The sequence below is a fragment of the Chlorocebus sabaeus genome, chromosome 8 (genome assembly GCF_047675955.1).
Source record: "Chlorocebus sabaeus isolate Y175 chromosome 8, mChlSab1.0.hap1, whole genome shotgun sequence".
NCBI lineage: Eukaryota > Metazoa > Chordata > Mammalia > Primates > Cercopithecidae > Chlorocebus > Chlorocebus sabaeus.
In genome coordinates, this window is record NC_132911.1 from 61,754,386 (window position 1) to 61,769,090 (window position 14,705).

The 14,705-nt window shown below is 37.9% G+C and overlaps 2 long non-coding RNA genes across 2 annotated transcripts in view; both read left to right on the forward strand.

Annotated features, from left to right (window-relative positions):
- The window catches only part of LOC140712196 (uncharacterized), a 99,800-nt gene that overhangs the window by 47,054 nt on the left and 38,041 nt on the right, over positions 1 to 14,705 (forward strand). The window lies entirely within an intron of this gene.
- LOC140712195 (uncharacterized) lies at positions 285 to 11,244 on the forward strand. The gene is made up of 2 exons (XR_012093689.1): positions 285 to 2,557; positions 3,994 to 11,244. It is a non-coding gene; the product is annotated as an uncharacterized lncRNA (long non-coding RNA).

Here is a 14,705-nt window from a genome sequence, read left to right on the forward strand (position 1 = left end):
TCTCTGCTTTCAAAAGTCACTCAGAAAGAAAATATTGCAGGCCTTAAGTATGAGTTGTGCTTTTAATACGTAAATTAAATGAGTTCTTTGACAAAAAAAAAAAAATTTGTGTATTCTCAAAAATCCAGCCTCAGTAAAGAAATGCAATATCCCCAATGACTGTGGCAGATGGATTAAAAATACAAAATTTCCTAAAATGCATATTTACCTTACAGCTGGTGCTAGTGAAATGATCATTCAGTTCAAAAAAATAAATAAATATTCTTTTATAAAGAAATTCTGTATGAAGTTCCCTCTTTAACCTCAGAGTAGATAATAGGATGTTATTCAGAGCATTCACTTTGAGTTTTGGCCAGTTCCTTGTAGTTCTTGTGAAGACTTGACAAAGACAGTTGTGATGCTAATACCCTCCCCAGGGGTCTACTCTAGACCCTTCTGAATATTCCATTTAGCCAATCATGCCAGCCATCTCTGATATTCTTTATGGAGTTGAATTTGATGACTTCCAAAAAAGATTTTAATAAAAGAAAATCATCAACCTTGAAAAAATTCTGCACTGGAAACTACTGCAATCCTGATCTTTGGCATACAGAGGATGGCTCTCATTCTTGTTTTCAGAAGTTATGGTGGGATCAGGAGCCCGGTCTCACTTGCTTATTGGTGTGAGCTAAAATATTCCACGGTTGTCACTCAGATGAGCTGGTGCTGTTAGCAGCAGTGAATCTGAGCAGATCTGCAGCAACTTGATTCTTGCCTCCAAGAAAATAATCTGTCCAAGGGGCATAAGACAGAGTGAGAGACTGGGACAAGTTTTATAGCAGCAGTGAAAGTTTATTAAAAAGTTTTAGAGCAGGAACGAAAGGAAGTAAATTACACTTGAAAGAGGGCCAAGTGGGTGACTTGAGAGATTCAAGTGTCCTGTTTGACCTTTGAGTGGGACTTTTAGACATTGGCATGCTTCTGGGGTTTTGTATCTCTCCTCCCTTGATTTTTCCTTGGGGTGGGCCGTCCACATGAGCAGTGGTCTACCAGCACTTGGGAGTGGTCGCATGTGTATTATGTTTACCAAAGTTGTGCACATGCTCATTTGAGGTGTTTTTCCCTTGCCAATTGAATGTTCCTAGAGAAAGGTCATAGAGCAGTTAAATTCCACCATTTTGGCCTTTTAGTGTGCATGCCTGGGCCTACTTGTCCAAATCCTGAGATCTTATTAGGAAGCTGTTGATTACCATTGGCTCCAGGTGTTTTCTATCTAGCAGGAGCCGGCCTTTCCCTGGCAGCAGCTGTGACCAATTATTTTAGAGAGCCAGCTTAACAACCACTTGACCATCAGCTGATGGTATCCTGACATTCCTAACGAGGGAGGTGGGGTGCTCTCCTGCCCTGCTCACATCTGCAGAGCTACCGACTATAACAGTGCCATTGCCAGAAAGACACCATCAGACACAGCAACCTGGTTGCTGAAGAACTAGGATGAAAAAAAAAAAGGTAATTTTCTTTGGATCAATTTTTGGCCTGCCTGAATTCTGTTATTATAACTAAATACAACATCAAAGCGTGGTAACTTTCCTCCTCCTCAAACCTGGAAGTGTGGGATGTGTGTGGATAGTGTAGGGTAAGTTTAGCCCAGATACCATGGAAGGACAAAGGAAGAAGGGGTATGGGGAGAACACTAACTTCTTAATGAACAGAAGAACATAAAAGAATAAAGTCCAGGAAATTCAGGATTGTATAGATACAAAGTTGAATTATATATATATTATGTATTATATATGTGTATATATAATAATATACATATGTGTATTAAATATAAGTGTGTATATGTGTATATACATATACACATATATACATATAGTACATGTATATACACAAATATAAGTGTATTTACATATAAGTATATATACATATACACACTTATGTTTGTGTATATACATGTACTATATGCACATACGAAACACACACACATACTCTCACACACATATATATTTGAAAGACTTGATAATTTTAAAAGTTTTTTATTCCTTTCGCTAACATTTTATATATGTATGGTAGGGGCAAGTTGGGGAAGAAAGGGTACTGTATTTGTGAAAATTGATAAATCATTCTACCATTAGCAGCCCTTTTGCGAAATTTTTTATAAAAATGGTTTCCTGACAGCAGAGTAAGTCAGATCTCTAAGACTTAAAGAAGGGAAACTTGGAAAGTGAAGAAGCGGGAAAGGAATCCAGACCAGCAGGGGTTGGTGCACACACCCGGGAATGGGAAACTTTGGTTAACACTGACATCTGAGCTAGTTTCATTGCCCTTTTGCCATTGTAGGCCTGATTTGGTTCATGGAAATGTAAACTACAAAAGATCGAAACATTAGACTTATTATTATGTCAAATTAAAATAACTTTAGTGATTGATTTCTTGTTCTTCGTTTTAAATCATTTTCAACCCCATATGAATTTTTCCTAAAATGCAACTTGTTGACTGTATTGCCAGCATTTCTTCCACAGAAGAGCTTCTTTGCTCTCATTAAGCCAGAACAACCACACGAGTCTGCCATTCCTACGTGAGTTCATAAGAGGAAACAAGAATCCATGGGAAGCGAGTGGTTTGTAGCAATGTTTTTGGTATGCGAGAGCCTCAGCCTGGTTAATATTTGTTCAGAACTTACACCTTCGTTAAATTAACTCAAGTTGGTATAAATTCAATATGTGGAATTAAAACCAAGTAGAAATTAGAAGACACTTGAGTCTCCTTTATAATCGCTTAAACTCTAATTTATTTCTTGAAACGATGTTAAGGGTTTTTCACATGCTTTTCTGATACTAAAGGAAGTTTCAGCTTATTAGGGAAAACCTATAGGGGATCTGAAATGTAGCATTGGCCCCACAGACCTGCCTGTGTTGAGGGTCCAGCAGGGCTTGGAAGCTCTTCTTGCCTATTGAGGTGTCACTAATTTCAACATGACACATACTGTCTTTAGAGCAGGTGCATTGCCACAAGCTGCTTGGCAAACATTGTTCCTTTGTGGCAAGTTCTCAATATGGGGTAACATTATATACATATATATGTGTGTGTATATATGTTTCTTTCTTATGAAATTTCAGAGTAAAATAAAAAAATTCTTTGGACTTAGTTCAGTTAGCATTGTAAAATAATTATATTACAAGATATCATCTCATTTTGGAGCATTTCTATGTAACCTCAGAAAAGAAATAAAAATCTGCAGCAAAAATGTGTCATACTAGAAATACAACCTGGGGGAAAATGGCACTTAGAGAAAAATGGCACTTAGGGAATGCCCACCGAGTTTCAAGGCATTTCTACACACTGCCCTATTTGTTCTCTACCTGGGCCTGTGAGGACAGTCTATTATTCCCATTTTCAGCTGAGAAAATTAAGACTCCGAAGAATAAACTTGCTTGCTAACTCCACCGTATGGCTCAATGGCAGACCTGTGATTTGAACTCACACCTGACTCATTCTAAAGCCTAAGTTCTCTGTTTTCTTTAAGCATATTTCATTATCAAGTATGCAAATTTTGAACATTCACGTCTCCAACACGCATCTTTTCTTCGATGTGACTAGCATAGATTTGCTCTCACTGAGATGTTTCAGAGAAAGGGTGGTTTCTCCTATTAAATTAAAGATCTTTAGTTTCCTGGTACCTAGGGAAGCTCAAAGGTTTCTAAGTTCAGAGCCAGTATTAATAAGGGCATCTCTGGATTACATGAGTGAAAGGTTTTCATAGAGAAATCATATTAAAAAGTTCTTTATTTCTCAATTCCTTAGTATATAGGAATTTAATATTATTAATTAATGTTAATGAGTTAATGAGTCTCTCATTAGCCATAGTTTCTGCCCCAGAACCATTACTGGAGTGGGCAAAGGGTAGATGGGGGAGAGGTACAGACTATCAGAAAGAAGCCGTAAAGGGTTTTCTGTTTTGTTGTGTCTTGTTTTGTTTTGCTATGGGGTGAAATTCATTTTTGTTTTCCTTAGGAAGGATTCAGTTCTACCCTCAAGTTCAGCACCTTATACTCCGGGAGACTCACAAAGAAGACACCTGATTAAATAGAAAAACCACCCAATCCTTAGAGATGAAAAGTAGAATAGTGGTTGCCAGAAACTTGGGATGAAGAGGGTAATGGAGGAGCAGGGGTAAGAGGTAGAGAGAGTCAGTTTGGGACGATGACCAGTTCCGGAGCTGGAGGGTGGAGATGGCTGTACACAATGTGAATGTAGTTACTGATAGTGAACTAGGCACTTGAAAATGGTTAAGATGGTAAATTTTATCTCATGTATTTTGCCACACTTAAAAATAAATAAATAAAAATCACATATCCTGATGCCCATTGGCTGCAAACTTTGAACGTACCTGATTCCGAAATCTAAAACCTATCTGTGATCATGTGAGACATGTGGCTGCTACACCCATCTACTCGCTAAACGGACACGCTGCAGTGCTCTGTGGAAGGGAACTAGATCTCAGTGAAGATTTTCTGCCAGTTCATTGCCGATTTTTTTCCTTGAACAACGTGAATGTTCTCTATTATCTATAATACTCTGAAATGATATCTGGCATTCACAACTATTATCTATTTTTATTTATTTATTTATTTTTATTTTGATTCCGCACAGCAGCATGGTATATCAGAAAGGACTCTGGAAGGGGACCGTAGTCTGAACTCCGGGGCTTTCTCCCCATTCACCTTGGGCATGACTCACACCTATCCAGGCCTCTGTAGTGACCTGGCTCTGCTTATCCTTGAGCACAACCTGAGCCTCTCCCACCTGGGGACCTCTCAGAGAGATCATGCCACAGAGTGATTCCAGCATAAACTCTGGAGCCAGCCCAGCTGGGTTTCAATCTCCGCTCCAGCAGTTACAAGCTGTAGGATCTTGGAGAAATTAGGTATCATCTCTATGCTTCATTTCGCTCATCTGTAAATAGGCTAGTAGTAATAGCAACTGCCTTGGAAGGCTGTTAGGAGCTTTAATGAGTTAACATTTGTTAATCCTTGGAGAAGGGCCTGGCACACAGTAAGTGCTCCCTGAATGTTTGTTAATAAATAACTTCCACGTCCCTGCAACCCTTCTCACTCTCCTTTTTCTCTCCTTTCTTCCTCTGTGCTATGTGCCATGTGTTCCTTCTCTTGCATTTTGCAATTGATGAATTATTTAAAATCAAAACCCTAAAAGTCATTCTCTAATTTTCCCATTTTATTATTTTCATTGCCCACTTGGTCTACCAATTCTGACTCCTAATGCAACCTATCTTTTTTTTTTTTTTTTTTTTTTCCAGCATACATTTAGCTCCAGTTCACATCCTCCTCAGGGCTCATCAGTTCATTTCAAAACCTGCTCTGGTCCCCTCCTTCCTCAACCCATCCTCATAATTGCCACAATAACTACATTTCTTAAATAATAATATTTACTGTTTTATTTTACTAACATGACATGGTACACCATCCTATGAACTTTGAATTTTTAAAAAATGCAACAGAAATTCATGAAATGATTTTAGCAAAGAGTGACATGATTTAATGTATGTTTAAAAAGTGTACTCTGGGTGCTGTGTGGAGAACAGAATTGTGGGGGCCAAGAAGAAACATAGGACATCACAAAACTGTGACCAAATGAAAGATGGAGGCAGTGCAGATGGAGGGAAGAAGACAGCTTAGAAATACAGCTTGAAAGTCACAAAATAAAGCAGGGACAAGGCACTACCAATAAATGTTTTATGATTGGTTGAGTAAAGAAGGCACTTGATTAAATTGCAAAATTTTATGCAAACACACGTTGTCATTCCCTGACTGGTTCACAGAAAACATCAGTTGGAATAGTAAATGTTCATATCCATTTCTTGTATTCAATATGCACCTTAAATTACCATAGTTAACTTATTTCTGCATTGTTTTCTCTCTACTTGCAGCGTTTGTGAGGCAAACATGTTCCAAAGAAGGCCAGGAAAAGCCCAGCCAGGTTGAATTCTGGGGAAAATTCACTGCAAATATACAATGCATTTGAAAAAAAAACAAAAACAAAAACAAAAACCACCTGCAGAAGTCCACTTGAAAAACCTGGACTTATTCACTCTCTGTGCCTCTCATATTCTAGGAGATGTCTGCACATAGAATGTACAGAAAAATGTCTGTCTTTGCTTATGATGGGAGAGAAAAGGCCATTCTGTCTCTTGGTAGCAGATCAAGATTGGCTTTAGAGCTCATCGGGCAGAACTATGTCTTGACCAGCATCCTTTGTCACTGAGGACACCAGTGGTCCTATGTTGGTGAGGTGCCAACTTTTCACACTCCGTCTTTTTCTAATGCAGTCACTCCAGAGCCATTGCTTAGCCAATGATCTCTGTCCTCTTGTCTCACACAAAGTGAACAGCCCCATCTCTGCTACATTCAAGTATTTATTATTTGTGTTCAAGTCTTTCAATGACAAGAATGGCCATAGTTTTCCAAGAATCTGGGGTTTTCCACCCATGCTTTCTTACATTTTTTTCCCATTTCATGTCACCATGACCTGCACCACCCTTATTCCTACCTGCCCAGATCATGCCGTGTTCCACGAGCATGGGGTGTGGATTGGTGGCACCTCATGATTTTATTTGTTAATGATTTTTTAACAATTCCCATAGAAATGATTTACTTGTATTCAGTAAATTAATATGAACTGAACATAAGAGTAGATAATTCACAGTTTTCTAAGCCACAATTTCTACTTTTAGGAAGTGTGAAGGCTACTTGAAGGTAGAGAACACCACAATAAAAACAGTAGTCCATGATGCCACAGGGCAAATACTCTGTTCCAAAAGCTCACAGGGAGGTGAGTTCTATGGGGGGATAGAACCCACTCACAGAGGAATTTGAGCAGGATCATGAAGGCATAGAACATGCAGCAATGAGAGCCACGGAGAGGAAATGAATGCAAGATGTAATGGGTGTGAAAGATTATGAACCAACCCCATGCAGTTTGCTGGGTCAACTGTGCCTATTAAAAGTCATGTTTCTTTCATTAGCTATGCACCTTATGATCAGGTTTTATGCCCTGGCCCTATGAAAGGAACTTGAATGTAGAATGTTTCACAGGCAGGGTGGTCATTTTGATTAGAGCACTTGCCTCCTTACCAGCCCTGCTGCTTCCATAAACATTTTGTCAGGAATTTTCATCAGTTCACACTCTATGTGAGGCTCTTTAGACATCCAAGCAATGCTTCCAAAGGGATGTTTGGGCTCTTAAATGGTGATGACAAAATAAACTTTTATGAACCCTCTTGCTCAATAAACACAACCTGGCATTTTAAATGTCAGCACATCTCAATTTTGTGAGAGGGTCTGCCTGAGAGGATTGACTTGAAACTACACAGCAAAGAGGAGGTGCTAGTCCACATTTGCACATCCCATTTGCATGAGCAAAATGGACCTGAAGATGGAGCTGCTGCGAGAGGGGAGGCACATGTCCAATAGCAACGAAGCCATCAAGAATCCTTTATTCTTGAAGAGGTATGCAACAGACTGGAAAGGATCTCATTTTTCTTTGCTTTAAACACTTTGGTAAATGTAATATATTTCTACTTTTTGGGAAAGTTTAAGGGCTTTCATAGTCATGTTTGTGTTGACCTTCAACAGCAGAGATAAGCTGCTATTCAGCCTTTTGAACCCCAAAAAGAGACCCAGGCCTCTTATACCTTAAGTAGTTGATGCTGACTTTATTGCTATACCAATACCATGGTGACCATTTCTGATGAAAGATTAGTAGGTAATCTCAAGGTAGTTCTCAACCTCTTCTTTCACAAGCAAAGCAAAACAACAATTGCAATGTCCATAGTCAGTGCATTCCTTGAGCTCACCTCAGTAACCGACTCTACCACTCCACCGTGCAAGTAGACACCCTAGTTGTTTTGCCTCTTATTCTCACAAAGTAACCCTTGAATGGTTATCTTAAAGTTAATTTTGCATTTGACGAAAGAGTAAGGTTTGTTCTTTAAATAAAGAGTGAGAGCTGAACTGCACATCTCATTTGTTAGGCCCTTCAACTTCTCAGCATGCTTGGTTTAGCCAATGCATGGCCTGGTTCGGGTGTTGAGTAAATATTTGTTAGATGAATATGTGAATCAATACCTAAAATAAGAAGCAGGCATATTGCCACACCTTGCTAAATATCTCTATGGTCCTAAGAGAAGAGGATCAGTGTTTAGTTTCATGATTTCCTTAAGTGTTAATTTCTATCTGTGAATTGTCACAAAACACACTTTATAAATCACTCACATTGTCATGCATTCCCTTTATCAGGCACAGCACCTGACACACAAATTCTAAGTAAACATTATTGAATGGATGAGTGGGTGGGATGGCTGGGCTATGCCTGATTCTGTGTGACCTTGTCTAAGATTTGAATATTCTAGGACAAATCGCTATTCTTTAGAGGATCCTCTTTGAAGTCTAAATATCATTGTATGGCAAGGTGTAGAACCAAATTTGAGAGCACCATATTCAAATAAAAACAAAAACAAGACAAAACAAAAAAACATCAGGATGGGCGCTCCTATTCCATAAAGGCAAGTTAGAGGCCACTGGCCATTTATTGTGCTTATTTAAAGTTTTTAAGATCGATTTTTGTTTAGTTCAAAGGTACTCTGGGTTATCTGAGGATTGGTTGTCTCTATTCTGTTGCCCAGTTATTTTACTAAATTCTGTGACCTTAGGTAAAGCCCTGAACGCTTTTGGATCTTCGTTTTCTCATCTGTCAATGGACAAAGTTATTCTTCATAAAAGTGAGCACGTAGGGCAGTGTCAGCTACTTCAGTTGAAGAGAAACTACAGTAATACTTACTTTTAAGATTTTTAGAAAAAAATTTCATTTTATCAGTCAAGCCTTCAAATCTAACCATTCAATATCTTTCTTTTTCTTTCTGCCTTCAAACTATTTTTAGAATCAGCTGAAAAAAACCCTGATAATGCAACTTGTTTTCACAGCAGTTCAGTTAAGCAGAATAACGGACCCTGGGGAGGACTAATTCTTGGCCCTCATTGCCTGGGTTTCTGGGTCTGTGAATAGTCATATACAGTGACTTTAATGGGTTGTAAAAGGACCATAAATCTATTGCAGGAATGGCCACATCTGTGTTTTAGAAAAGCAGTGGGAGTTTTTTAGTTATTTTGTTTTAAAAACTAACCCAAAATTATAATCATTTCTCTATATTTCTTTATTTTAAGTTCTTACTTGCAGGTATTAGGATTGAATGTATCAGTATTTTCCATCCTTTGTCTATATAGTTCAACGTATATGTGATTTTTCTCTAATAGTCTGTTGTTTTGAGTGTGTTGAATAATACTCAGCTCAAAGTCAAGTCACCTATAACGTCATGATGCACACTTGTTGACATATCCATTGTCCCATTAGACAGAGAACATCTCAGGAGCAAGGACACTGTAATATTCATTACTTTAACCTCCATGACTGTCGGAAAGAGCAGGTAACCAATAAATGTTTCTTAATATAAAAATGGAATAGTCATGCGCCACTAAAGACATTTCAGTCAACAATGGACTGCATATGCGACCATGTTCCCATAAAATTATTATAGAGCTGAAAAGTTCCTATTGCCTAGCAACATTTTAGCCATCATAATGTAGTAATGCAAAGCATTGCCTTTTCTATGTTTAGATACACAAATACTTACAATTGTATTACAATTGCCTCAGTATTCAGTAAAGTAACATGCTGTACAAGTTTGCAGCCCAGGAGCCACATAACCTAGGTAGGCAGTAGTTTATATAGGTTGTGATCATTTAGGTGTATGTAAGCATACTCTATGATGTCGGCACAATAAGGAAATTGCCTAATGACGCATTTCTCAGAATATATCCTTGTCATTAAGCAACACGTGACTGTAGTAAAATTTGACAGAAAAAAATAAGATTCTGTGGAAGTCTTCATAGTAATTTTTGAAGCAGAATAACTAAGAAAATAAGATCAGTTTATGTAAAGTTCAGGAAATCAATTTTTAAAGATAGATTTTGTACTAAGCATTTAAATCATCCACATTAACCCGAGAACTTTGCAGCCTTTTCTGACCACTTCTTGTGGTGACCTTGCTCGCTCACCCATCCAGTCCTGCTGTTCCTGGTCTCAGCAATGTGTCAGCTACTGACCAGTTATTCCCAAATCAGTTCCATTTGTAGCCACTTTACTTATGTCGATAGAAACTAACCAATTAATATAGAAATGGGAAGGGTTAAAAGAAACCCATTTCTACCTCCACCTTCACATGAGTTCCCCATTGGATTAACCTTCCAGTTTAAACAGAAAAAAATAGCCTTATCTGGGCATCTGTGGAAGTGTTTTCAATGTCTTTGCAAGATCACTTGAAATATACTGGTGTGAAGTTAGTACGCTTTTGCTGTGCATAATTTGGAGAGCTCAGCTGAAAATCGTGGTGAGTAACATAGGACCAACTCTCCTCCAGTGAGAGCCTGGATCATGTCAGAAGGGCCCTAGGGCAGTATGACCCCTTCTGGTCCTGTACCTGGTGTTTTTGCCCAGCTTCTAGCAGATACTTGTAGAGCTACAGCCCTGTACCTGGGAGCAGTGCAACCAAGCTGGTAGACAGTAAAAAACTTGTGGCAGCACTGAGAATGTGTCCCAGGCATGAAAACTTTGTCACTGTAACCAGGTGATAATTTCTACTTGAAGTGATGTAGTTTATACCCCTTTTCCTGGAGTAATTATTTGATAGCATGTTGTTTTTCACTCTCAAAAGTGTTCTGATCTGCTGGATAAATTAGACGATCGCTCAAAATACAGGATTATATTTTCTGTCAGGAGGATATTTTGGGCTATTTGTAGAAAAATTCTGGAGGAAAGAGACTTACCACACCTCCCAGGTATAATCCAAAAATGTATAATTACCATCTCCTGTGCAGATGGTAAGCTGGGTTTGGTCAATCACAGTTCTTTCCAGAGACTGCTGTTTTAAAGTAAACAATGGGATGAAAGTGACGCCCTGAGGAATCCTTTTGCAGCCAGAGAACTGGCTTTCCAAGGGCAGGGGTGCAAAGTGACATCATGGGATTGTGGCAACTGCAGCAGGCAAAGTTTCCTCACAAGCCGGTTCTGCACTGAAGGATTTAAACATATTCTTGCCAGCTTAGCCTCAGAGATGTTCTCCAGCCTTTCCAACCATTCTGTACACTATTCAATGTATTTTAATAAACTCCTGGGTATTTTTCTTCTGCTTAATTTGTCAGTCAATTTCTATTGCTTACAACTAAGGACCTTGACTAAGACATGGGTAAACTTGAAAATTTGAGTTCATAGAATATTTTTAACCTCAGGATCCACATGGAAAAGGAACGTTCTGCTGTTTTGAAGGTTCTGCTCAAGTCTCTTTCAACGAACAATGTCTTATGTGAAAAAGACATTATGTGAAAATGTCTCATTGTTTTCAAACTTGACCTTGGTTTTTCATGACAGATTTTTCAAAACGATGGGTTATTCTTTTTAAAATGATGTTAAGGTCAAGTGAGAAACGTTCTTCTCAGATGTCACATGGAAAAACTGGTGTTTGGATGTCAACTGTGGCATTTTTAATCCTATGTTTTTCTCACTGGCAGCCCTATGTTTTCAGAGAAGCTTTAGCACTCTGTAATGCCCACTGTGACAATCAACCAGATAGCCTCATTTTCGATAATGTAATCTGAAAAGTGTTTAATGAGCTTTCTTCCTGCTGCTGACTCACCCTCACTTGGATACACACATTATAGAACCTAAACAGCAGCAGGTCATCAAAGTGAATTGAAATATGCTATTGTTTTCTTGATAATGGATTCTTTAAAGATCTCAGGTATCATTCAACTGCCGACAGGCTCGGACCCTTATAGGGTGGCGCAGTATGGCATTTTCGAAGTTTTCTTTTGTGTTCAAATCCAGAATTCCAGGTAGATCCTGGGTACTTAGTAGTTGTCAGTTTAAATGCATATACAAATCTGCACACATTTGGACAGAACTTCTCAAATGATTATTCCATTTTTGGTTAGGCAGCGACATTTTTCTTTGATTCTTATATGTAAGGGAACTTACTGCAATGAATAAGAAGATATTTGAAGACCGGTGAAATGGCTCACAGGAACTTGGTTGAATAGAACAGTGGGTTCTTCAGCAGCAGTGCAGAGCAGGGTCAGGGCCTCCCTAGAATGTGTGGACGTGACCTGCATTGCTGTGACCCTGAGCTGCATCCTCATAACTGAACGAGGCTGTCAGTACCTCGGATAATCATATCTTGAGGACATGTATGGATTCACAAGTGTATACACACAAGTGTACTTGTAGGTGTTGCTAGTTAATGAGTTATGAGTTCTTTTATATGTTTTCTGTGGCATAAGCAAAAACTAACAGAAGAGGAGGAGATTTGCAAAAGTTGGAAAGGAAGGGCTGTTCGTAGTTTCTATGATTGTGGTGAACATTTAAAGGTGTTTACTTTTGTCTGCATCTGACACCAGATAGCTTCTATTCTCTGTCCAGGCCTTGAGATAAACTGTGGTCAACGTGGGAAGGAATCTTCCATAGGCTCACAGAAAGTTGGCTAATATTTTTTCCTCCTTTTTTCCACTTCTTTGTTCTATCCATTAATTCATTAACAAGCAACACCTACAAGTACACTTGTATGTATACACTTGTGAATCCATACTAGTGGATAGTATTTAGTGAGCACTTCTTATGTCCCTGAGAATGTGCATTATTTCATGATGTGAGTATATCATTATAGTGACAACCTTATCAGGGAGACACTCATTTTAACAAACCTATTTTTTACAGAGGAGGATATTAGGGCTTGAGAAAGTTAATGGACTTCCCTACGGTTACCTGTTTAGGAAATGGTGTAGCCACAGTTGAAGCCAGCAACCATTCAGCACCCAGCCCGATGACAAGACATTTAGTCTGTACTCAACTAATACTTAATGAACTCAGTGCCATGAATCATAAAGCCAGGGCACTGGAAGAAATCCCTTTCACCCATCTTGGTTTAGGGACATAGCTAAAGTGTCAAAGTCACAGAAAACACTTCCTATTTCCTTTCATAGATTAAAATATCTTTTCCTAATTATTTCTGAGCTACCTTGTGTAAAAGTTTTCTTTCAATTTCAGTTTGAAAAAGCACAAATTGAAAAGTTATTTTTATTTATATAAATAATTATATATTTACACACCAAAATACCTGGAACTCTTTTTTTTTTTTATAAAATGATGGATTTAATTTTATGGATTTATGAACTTAAAATTTGTTTTTTATTTTTATTTTTAAATAGAGACTGGATATCGCTGTGTTGCAAAGTTGGGCTTGAACTTCTGGACTTAAGTTATCCTCCTGCCTCAGCTTCCTGAGTAGCTGAGTTTATTGACTTTTAAACTGCATTTTTGGAAAAATTTATAAATAAAAGTTTAAAAAAAAAAGGTTTTTTTTTCTTTTAGTGATTTTAGGATTATATCAAAGGCAAAAAAATCATTCATTTCTTAATTTTTGATTTTAAATCTACTAACTGGATTTTAAAACTCCATTATATTGTTTTTGCTGCTAAAATTGAGAACTGTAGGAGCAAATGGCTTAAAGAATTAAACTTTCCTCCCACAGGACTTTCTTGCTGACTAGGGGATTTCAACTGTGAAAGAAAAACAGTTTCCCAATCCCAGAATTACGAGGCTGAAACTCCTTTCCTTCATAGTTACCTTTTTCTTTTCCCCTACAACTAGAAATGCCATAATAGAAGTCTTTCTGAAAGACAGCAATCCCTGGACACTCAGCTACTCTAGCTGTTGATTTTCTGCCTGCTTCCATGCTGAAATAGTACTTCTGTCTTTCTATTGGTTCACCTTTTAAAGAAATTATAAGGATAGGTAAAGGTTAAAGAAAAAGGGAATTAACAGAGTGAATCTGAAGTTTGGAAAAATGTTTAGCTGAAGTTTAGAGATTTTTCCAGAACTGATATTTTTATAGTACACTAAGAAGGCTTTCCAGGTGAAATGAAGGCTCTGAAATAAGCCACACCATGTCAGAGCTATTTTCAAAAATTTGCACTCTGTGGTCTCTGCGTCTTTCCATTCTCCTCCTTCTGGTTATTTCAAATGAAAGAAGACAAGGTACAGTAAATAGAAAACAGGATCCTGTTTTCCTGACATGTTTTCTCCTAAGGCAGGGAAACACTCTTAAAAAGAATAGTATGTTCAAATTAAATTCAGTATTTCCTGTTAAAAATCAGCACTCTAATCATATTCTAAGAATGAAAGAGACATTACTGAACCTTTTACATCAACTCTAGAGATATACTTCTTGTAGTATAAACACTTGCTCTGGAATAAACAACAGAACACTCATTATGTATTGAAGTGCAGAGGACGCATAATTCATCTAGACTGTACTGTTCTCAATTAACAACTGAAAAGTTTCATCTTGAAGTCTATTTTTCTTTTTATCTGAATAGAATTTTTTTTTTCTGGTAAGAAAGTGTCTTTGCTAAAAACAAAATGCTTAAGCTTAAACCTTATTCTGAAAATAGTTTTCTATTTTTGTTTTACATGTGTGGGCATTGGTAAAGACATCATATCAATCTTCAATTTCACAGATCTTTCTGACAGAGAAGTCTTCCCTTAGAAGATCAATATTAATGGAATCCATAGAACATCATTTTTCGGAGACCGTGTTTATT